We start from the raw sequence: 10,000 nt of genomic DNA, 5'->3' as shown, positions 1-10,000 counted from the left end.
TGCAACAGACTGAGATATGAGAGACTGTAAAGAGAGGAAATAGAAGAAGAGGAAGAAGGTCCATGAACTTTACCACTGGGATGTAGGTTAAGGTAAGTTGATTAACAAGTCTTTCTGCATTTATGGTAACAAGAGTATTGCATAAAGAAAGCCAAAATCAGTTTTCATCAATCATCTCTATGTAACATAGTGCTTTCTAGCATATTTTAATAATTATTTATATACTTTAAAATATATTTTTATTCATGTGTAACAGTGAAAACTGTTGGAATATAACATTCTTTAGTTTTGTGTGCATTACGGCACACAAAACTGACTACTATTCATATGGAAGCGTACAACTGTCAATGTCAAATGCGCATGTTGGAATCTATTTGTCAAAGACAAACCCTCAAGCTTAGACATAGTTGAAATTCTTGTTAGTACTCTTATGATGTGGGGAGAGAGTCTGTCTTTTGCTGCCTATAGCCTCCTCGCTGCTCCTCAGATTCCTACTATAAATCTATGACTCCTGATTACTGTGACCCCAAAAGCTACAAATCTCATTATCTCTAAAATGGGTTTAGTGATATCCACCATTTCATGGGGAAGTTCAAAGTATTAAATGCATCTTAGATATAAAATACTTAGTATGATATATGATAACAAGTAAATATTCAATATATGACAGATATTATATATTTAACTATTTTTCAATTTAATGCCTACAAATGGATTCAGCTCTTTGTGAATTTTCTGAGATTATTGATATTTGAAATTTCATTGCCCAATATAATGATATAAAAAAGAACATAACCAATCTAAACAATGGATAAACATATGTAAACCCAAAGACAGATGATTGTGGGACAATTAGAGTTATGCTTTGTCTCAAAGGGCTATTCTTATTCTTGTGAACTATTCAGATGTTTCATTAAGCACCTCAGCATTCATTGATGAGATATAACTCCTATAAACATTTATAGTCAAATGTTTATTTTATTGTCTAATTGTAACTATTTAAGTGATCAATTTTCAATTCCATGTAGTAACATTTTATAGTTAACTGATTAAAAGACAGAAATGAACATACAGAAAAATTCCCTAATTTTTAACTTGCTATGTATACAAATATTAGAGAGCCATTCTCATATTCAAATTTATGTTCTAAAGGAACCCTCTTAAATTCAAATATATGTGTAAGAGTTTGTTGTACTGATCTCATAATAATACTCCCAAAACTCTAATGTTTGCATAATTTTAGTGATTTTATTAATTTTCTTCTAGAAAAGCAATGGTAAAGTGACTTTCCACCAGATTTCTCAAATTTGAAATGATTCAGTACCTTAAAATTTTAGCTTTTCTTGTTAGGTTTTAAATCTTAAAAATATAAATGCAATTACCAAAAGTTTATAAGGTCTTTGAGTGTATTGGGAAAATATATATTATTAAAATCCACAGGTGGACAATTTTTATTTTAAAAAAATTTATTTTAAAACTTTTATTTTTCTATTCCTACAAGAAATGCCTTTGGGATTTTGATTGGCATTGCATTAAACCTATAGATAACTTTGGGTAATATTGCCATTTTGATGATGTTAGTTCTGCCTATCCGTGAACAGGGTATATTTTTCCATCTTCTAAGATCTTCTTCTATTTCTCTCTTTAGGATTCTGTAGTTTTCATTGTATAAATCTTTCACCTCTTTTGTTAGGTTGATTCCCAAGTATTTTATTTTATTTTTTGAGGATATTGTTAATGGGGTGGTTTTCCTCATTTCCATTTCAGAAGATTTGTCCCTGATATACAGGAATGCCTTTGATTTATGTGTGTTGATTTTATATCCTGCCACTTTGCTGAATTCATTTATTATATCTAGTAGTTTCTTTGTAGAACCTTTTGGGTCTGCTAGGTATAGGATCATGTCATCCGCAAATAGTGATAATTTAAGTTCTTCTTTTCCTATCTTTATGCCTTTAATTTCTTTCATCTCTCTAATTGCTCTGGCCAGTGTTTTGAGAACTATATTGAATAGAAGTGGTGAGAGAGGGCATTCCTGTCTTGTTCCAGATTTTAGAGGGAATGCCTTCAATTTTTCTCTATTCAGAATGATGATAGCCTGAGGCTTAGCATAGATAGCATTTACAATGTTGAGGTAAGTTCCTGTTATCCCTAGGACCTGAACAGACACTTCTCAGAGGAGGACATACAATCAATCAACAAGTACACGAAAAAATGCTCACCATCTCTAGTAGTCAGAGAAATGCAAATTAAAACCACCCTAAGATATCATCTCACTCCAGTAAGAATGGCAGCCATTATGAAGTCAAACAACAACAAGTGCTGGTGAGGATGTCGGGAAAAGGGTACACTTGTACATTGCTGGTGGGATTGCAAATTGGTGCAGCCAATTTGGAAAGCAGTATGGAGATTCCTTGGAAAGCTGGGAATGGAACCACCATTTGACCCAGCTATTCTCCTTCTCGGACTATTCCCCAAAGACCTTAAAAGAGTGTATTATAGGGATACAGCTACATCGATGTTCATAGCAGCACAATTCACGATAGCTAGACTGTGGAACCAACCTAGATGCCCTTCAATAGATGAATGGATAAAAAAAAAATGTGGCATTTATACACAATGGAATATTACTCAGTGCTAAAAAATGACAAAATCATGGCATTTGAAGGGAAATGGATGGCATTAGAGCAGATTATGCTAAGTGAAGCTAGCCAATCCCTAAAAAACAAATGCCAAATGATATAAGGAGAGCAAGTAAGAACACAGCAGGGAGGAAGAGCATGAGTAGAAGATTACCATTAAACAGGGATGAGAGGTGGGAGTAAAAGGGAGAGAGAAGGGAAATTGCATGGAAATGGAAGGAGACCCTCATTGTTATACAAAATTACATATAAGAGGATGTGAGGGGAAAGGGGAAAAAACAAGAGAGAAATGAATTACAGTAGATGGGGTAGAGAGAGATGATGTGAGGGAAGGGGAGGGGGAGAGTAGAGGATAGGAAGGCAGCAGAATACAACATACACTAGTATGGCAGTATGTAAAAACATGGATGTGTAACCGATGTGATTCTGCAATCTGTATACGGGGTAAAAATGGGAGTTCATAACCCACTTGAATCAAATGTATGAAATATGATATGTCAAGAGCTTTGTAATGTTTTGAACAACTAATAATAAAAAAATTATTTTTATCTGAAAATTGTGAGTTTGTTACAGCTAGTTCCCTTATACTCCCATCCCCCCTTTTACAATTTTTACAATTTTATACTTTATGGTACATTTATTATAATTACAAAACCTATATTGAGAAATTATTATTGACTAAAGTTTATACATTATTCATATTTTCTTAATTCTTGACTAATGACTTTCTGTCTTAAAATCACATTCATGATGCCAGACTATGATCAGTTATCTTGTTTCTTTAGGGTCCCTTTGGCTGTGACAGTTCATATTTAGTATCTTCACTGAGAATTCAGCAGTCGTTTTTTAAATTTTACTATTTTTTTAGAATATTAAATATTTTTAGTAATAGACATTCTAGTATCTTTAGGAGTAATTAAATGTCTAATTTATTTTGTACTATATTCTTCACAAAAATACTTATGCCATTGAGAATTAATTGATCTCCTTAATTCAGGTTAGTAGGAAAATTTTGTATGCAAATAATTTCTTTTGCAATTTTTACTGTCTCTGACAAATAAATAATACAAAATTATTTCTAAATTATAAATGAGTATAAACAAAATCTAGTTATAATACACTGATACTTGTATTAAAATCTTAGTATGCATAAACATAATATTTTCCTACTCAATCTGTTTCAGCTCTGAGTGCTAAAATCCAAGGAGTAAATCCTTTATTTCCATTAAAAGACATTCATGAATTTGTTTCTTCATTTAATTTGTTCTACAAGGCAGTATGAGGAAAGGGCTTAAATTGAATGGGCAGAGTGAAAAATTATCATGGAAATAACTTTGCAAACATGTACAGTGGTAGAAAAACATTAGCCTGTTAAAAATAATTTTATACATAACTTTCTAATAAAACCTGACAGTCTCTAATAAAAAATCTCTAATGGCTAAAAGATTTGAGGAAGTACTCAAAACTACTTAAATCATTACCTTGTTAAGATGCTGCCTGAAAATATTGGTTTAAATATTTGATAAGAAATATATAAACAGAGATTTTTGCGAAACAACATCACACTGAAGAATGTCCAGCATCCAAACAGGCCAAAATCAGAAAATGTCCACAATAAAATCAGACTGTTGGAGACAAAATCATTTGAACAAAAATATACCAATAATTCTTAAGGAGTTTTAAGTATAGTAGACATACAAAAATTCCAACCTATGTTTTGAAAGCATCTACCCCTAACCTTCTACAACATATAATACCAATATTATTTTTAAAAGAAGCCAACATCACATTAATTTTAAATTCTATAATTTTAATTCTGAAACAAAATTAAAAGACTACCAAAATAAAACTGCTAATAATCCTAGAAAATATATGTGAAAAATACTAAGTAAGATAGTATTTAATTTTACTTAGAGTAATTTATATAAAAAAATATTATTCTAAGCCTTCCACAGATCATTGTTATATTGAAGGCAGCCAGTACATTTGTCTTCTGCTTTGGTTATTTCTCACACTGTATATACCAAAACTTTTCCAAAGTAGAATTTATCTACTGGCCTCCCTTGCATCCACCTGCAGGAGTTTTTGATTCATAAGAGAAGAGATCAATGTATGCAATCCATGTTGCTAGGGGAGAAAGGAAGGGAGATTGCAAGTTCTAGTTTAAAGTGCACAAAGTCCTGGGAGTAAGTTCCTCTCTTCCATGTCACCAGAACTTTGTTCTTTTTCTTCCATGTCTGTGCCCAACTACATACTTGCAGCTGTCAGAAGAATGTTGATGAAGTTTGTGCATTCAGTCTGAAAAGCTCTGGACTTTACTGAAGATTTATTGAACTGCTGATATACTGCTGTAAGTTTATTTTCTGCTTAAACTATTTGGAAGTGGTTCTGCTATTTGCAAAAAGAATTGTGACTGACAAGAGCTGTTTATAACGGTATTTCCAATATCTTAAATTTGCAGGTAATTCATTTCACCAACAAAGAGAAGAAAGAAATAGATGATTACAACAATTATGACAAAATGATATTTGATTATGCTGAAGATACCTGTAATAAAAACCTAACAAAGGTATCAGTAGATTTACCACCAAAAAGTTAACAACAATCCAGTCTAAGAACTATCTGTATTATTTAGATATAGACTATTTTATAGACATAAAATCACAACAGTGTAAGAATATATGTATAGAGACATATGTTATGATATTTTCTATGGTGAAGGAAACTTGCAAAAAAATCAATGTCTCTCAATAAAAGAATGGGTAACCAAAAGATGGCAAATGTCAGACATGCAATATTATGAAACCATTAAAAAGAATCACAATTCCAACTGATTTAATTCCATCAGGTGTTGAGTGAAAACAGAAAGTTTCTGTTCAGCTATCTCATATGCAGATCCAAGTCTTTAATAAAATCAGTTTCTTTTTAAATCAAAACGTGACAAATTCCATATATATGTGTGTGTGTGTATGTATGTGTATATATATATATATATATACACACATATATACAATATACACAGTTATGAGTCAGGAGAAGGAAAAGTAAGTATTCAATTATTAGCATGGATTAGAGTTTGGTCATGGGTCCAGGAGTCAATGAGAGTAAAATATATTTTCTTGGATCAAATGGAAAATGTCAGGGGAAGTAGAATTTTTAGAAAGGAAAACAGGTACAAAAAAAGAAGGATAATATCAAAACCAAAGCAGCATGCATGATATGATTCATTTTATGTAATTTGTAATTTGCATGTATATAAATGTCAGATTGTAAATTAAAGATACAGTTTTTTACAGTGTAAACATATGGAAGTAAATAGCTTGAGCAATTCTTTAAAAGTAGAAAATATGTACTTCTAGGGAATAGCACATTGTAGGGAAGCATGACTACAGATGCTGTGTTTTTACTGGTTTCCTTTGGTGCTTTTTGACATATTAAACTAGGTACATCTATTGCTTTGAGATAGTGAATTAATATGAATGAAATTTAAAAGACTGTCAAATGTTCTTCCTGAAGGCCTCATATCTTATATAATGTCCTTTCTCTCTTTACCTCAAAATCATGAACTGAAAAAGAAATTATTAAGAATAAAAAAGAAAAATGAATCCATAATAATAAAGTAATTTTAATTCTCCCTTTTTAACTACCTTGTAAAAGTAAAACACATACAAACATACAGATATTCACATTTTTTGGTAGAAAACATGTATGATTACATGACTGGTATAACTGTACATCATATACAACCAGAAGAATGAAAAGTTATATTCCATTTCTGTATGATGTATCAAAATGCATCCTAATGTCATGTATGACTAATTAGAACAAACTTTTATAAAGAAAAAGAAAACATGTAGATAAGCCTAACATTTCTTGCACTTCAAAATATTTTACCAGCCAAGCCAACTACACTACTTGTATCATTTCTGCTTATTTTTAACAATGTATACTTTTCTGTTCAGCTATCTCATATGCAATGCCATCACCTCCTTCAAATTTTTGTCTCCCAATGCATAATTGTTTTTTTCCCTAAATTCCAAAAGAAAGTTACTTATACCTATTCTTAGAGCTCAGAATATGGTTTCACACAGCAGTTTGGTTTTATTCTTTTGCTGACATTTTCTATGTGTCTCTATGATTTTTGTCTTCAAAGTTACCTACTCTGAACTCTGCCCTGAGGGCTGACATTCTATCACTGTTCTCACAAATGGGGAGCCCTGGCAGATGAGTGTGAAAAAGAGAAGTGAGATATTCATCCTCCTGGATTCTTTCACTTCAGGTCATCTTAAGCTGACTATGTCCCTTGACCTAAGGTCACTGGGGCTCTCCAGGCGATCCTCTCCATAGGAATCTATCCTTACTGCATAGTAAGAGCTTCCTCTATTCCCTACTATGGTCCCGAGTTATTCACCCTGTGGATCCCCTGTACTAGGACCACTACGTTCTAATTGGTAGCTTCACAATTAGACATGTATTTATCCTAACTTGTGTGTGTCATATCTTTCTTCTTGCTATTCCAAGAAATATACTTAGGAAAATTTCATTTCTTTCAATAACTAAACCATATCACATGCATCTCATCTTTATAACCAGCAAAGAGTTTCTTCAATATAGTGAATGCTTAATAAATATGAAATAAATTGTATTAGATACCACCTTGAGGTTAAAGTATTACTGGGAATGCCATGCATTATAAATATAATCTTGAAAACAACTGATTGATTCTTCCTTAAGCAACTGTGCAAAGAAGTGAAGAGTTTGAAAATAGAGTGCCTCCAAAGTGACAAAACAAGGCAGAACTACCTAAAACACTTTATAGAGAGTCCCTTCTTAACAATAGGACTTAATATAAAACAAAATATGAAAGGATTGTTTCTTAAGGCATTATTTTTCTATATTTAATGAAGTCAAATGAAAATTGTATCTATTTAAGGTATACAACATGAGTTATGATGAATGCATACACATAGAGTGTACAATTACTGCCAGAAGAAAGCCAATTAACACATCCATCACCTCCCAGTTACATGTGTAGAATACTTGAGATCTGCTCTCTTAGAAAATTCCAAGTACATATTATAATTTATTAGTCACCATACTGTACTCTCTAGAACCTACCCATTTTATAACTAAAACCAACCTCTGAATCACATCTCCTCATTTCCCCTAACCCCTAATCACTGGTAATTACCCTTCTGGTCTCTTTTATGAGTTTGACATTTTTAGATTCCACATATGATATCAAGCCTTAGTTGTCTTTCTGTATCTGGCTTATTTCACTTAGTGTAGTGTTCTCAGGTCATTCGTGTGTTAAAGGCCAGGATTGCTCTTTTTTTAAGGCTCAATAGTTTCATATTACATATACACACATTTTCTTCATTCATTCATCACTAATGAACATTTATGATGATACCTTGGCTATTGTGAATAATGCCGTAATTAACATGGGAGTAGTGATATCTCTTTCATATCAATTGCATATCCTTTGAATATATGCCTGGTAGTAGGATTCCTGGATCACATGGCAGTTCTATTTTTAATTTTTAAGGTATGTGCATACTGTTATTCATAGTAGTTGTACCAATTTACATTCTTCTCTACAAAATATAAGTTTTCTCTTCTCTTCACATTATATGTAGTCAACACTTATCATTCATCATTTTGATAATACTCATGCAAAGAAAAGAGAGCAGATATCTTATTGTGGTTTTGATTTTTTATATCTCTGAGTAGTGATGTCAGACACCTTTTCATAATTTTTTGGAAAAATTCCTATTCAGGTTTTTGTCCATTATTTAATGGGGTTATTTGCTTTTTTCTATTGAGTTATATGAGTCCCTAATATATTTTAAACATTAGCCTCTTATAAGCTACAAGTTTGTAAATATTTTCTCCTATTTCATGACTTTCATTTTTATTTTTTATGTTGTTTCCATTATTGTTCAGAAACCTTTTAGTTTAATGTAGTCTCCCTTATTTTGGCTTTTTTTTTCATATGCTTCTGTGCCATATCCAAATTACTAGTTTTAATGTCTTAAAATTAAGTTTCCAAGAAATATAAAAAACTCAAAAAAACTTAACACTAAAAAAACAAACAACCCAGTCAATAAATGGGCTAAGGAACTGAACAGACACTTCACAGAAATGAAAAAAATGTTTAATATCTCTAGGAATGAGAGAATTAAAAATCAAAACTACTGTAAGATTTCATCTTACTCCAATCAGAATGGCAATTATCAAGAATTCAAGCAATAATAAATGTTGGCAAGTCTATGAGGAAAAATTTACATTCATACTTTGCTGGTGGGATTGCAAATTGATGCAAACACTCTGGAAAGCAATATGGAGATTCCCCAAAAAACTTGGAATGGAACCATCATTTGGCCTAGCTATTCCACTCCTCGGTTTATACCCAAAGAACTTAAACCCAGCATACTACAGTGATGCAGCTACATCAATGTTTATAGCAGTTCAACTCACAATAGCTAAACTATGGAACCAACCTAGGTCTTTCAACAGATGAATGGCTAAAGAAAATGTGGTATATATACACAATATTACTCAGCCTTAAAGAAGAATGAAATTATGGTATTTGCCAGTAAATGGATGGAGCTGGAGAATATCATGATATGCAAAATAAGCCAATCCCCCAAAACCAAAGGCTGAATGTTTTCTCTGATATGCAGATGCTAATTCACAACAAGGTGGGGAGGGGAACAATAGAGTTACTCTGGATTAGGTAGCAGGGAGAGAAAAGGGGGAGGTTTATTGGGGTAGGAAGGATAATAGAATGAATCTGACATTATTCCCTATGTACATATAGTTGTGATTCTATATCATGTACAACCAGAAGAATGAAAAATTATACTCCATTTATTCATGATGGATCAAAATGCATTCTAGTGTCATGTGTAACTAATAAGAACAAATTTAAAAAGACATGGGAAAAATTAAGTGTAAAATATAATTCTTATTAACAATTCACAAAACACTAAATTATTGTGAATTAAAGTATATATAAGTAAGGAGGATGAACACAGGAAAATAGTTTATATTTTTCATTAGATAGTGAAATCCCAAATCCAGACATCATTATGGGGCATTTTTACACTAATACATTTTTCTCTTAACATTTCCTACTGATGCTTCTGAAAGACACTTCTGATAATACAAGTCCCTCTAGTGGCATCTGATGTAAATGTTGTAATACAAATGAAAAGTTAAAATTTTTCTTAGTACATGGAAGATACATTAATACATTTAAAACTTATTAAAATTGGTATTTAGAAATTACGGAATCCTTTGTCATTCATTACTTGCAATATTAATTCACTAAAATATGTGAATTCATACACATT

This window comes from Marmota flaviventris, chromosome 8 (assembly GCF_047511675.1).
Source record: "Marmota flaviventris isolate mMarFla1 chromosome 8, mMarFla1.hap1, whole genome shotgun sequence".
In the NCBI taxonomy this organism is placed as follows: domain Eukaryota; kingdom Metazoa; phylum Chordata; class Mammalia; order Rodentia; family Sciuridae; genus Marmota; species Marmota flaviventris.
This window is presented reverse-complemented; position numbering follows the sequence as displayed.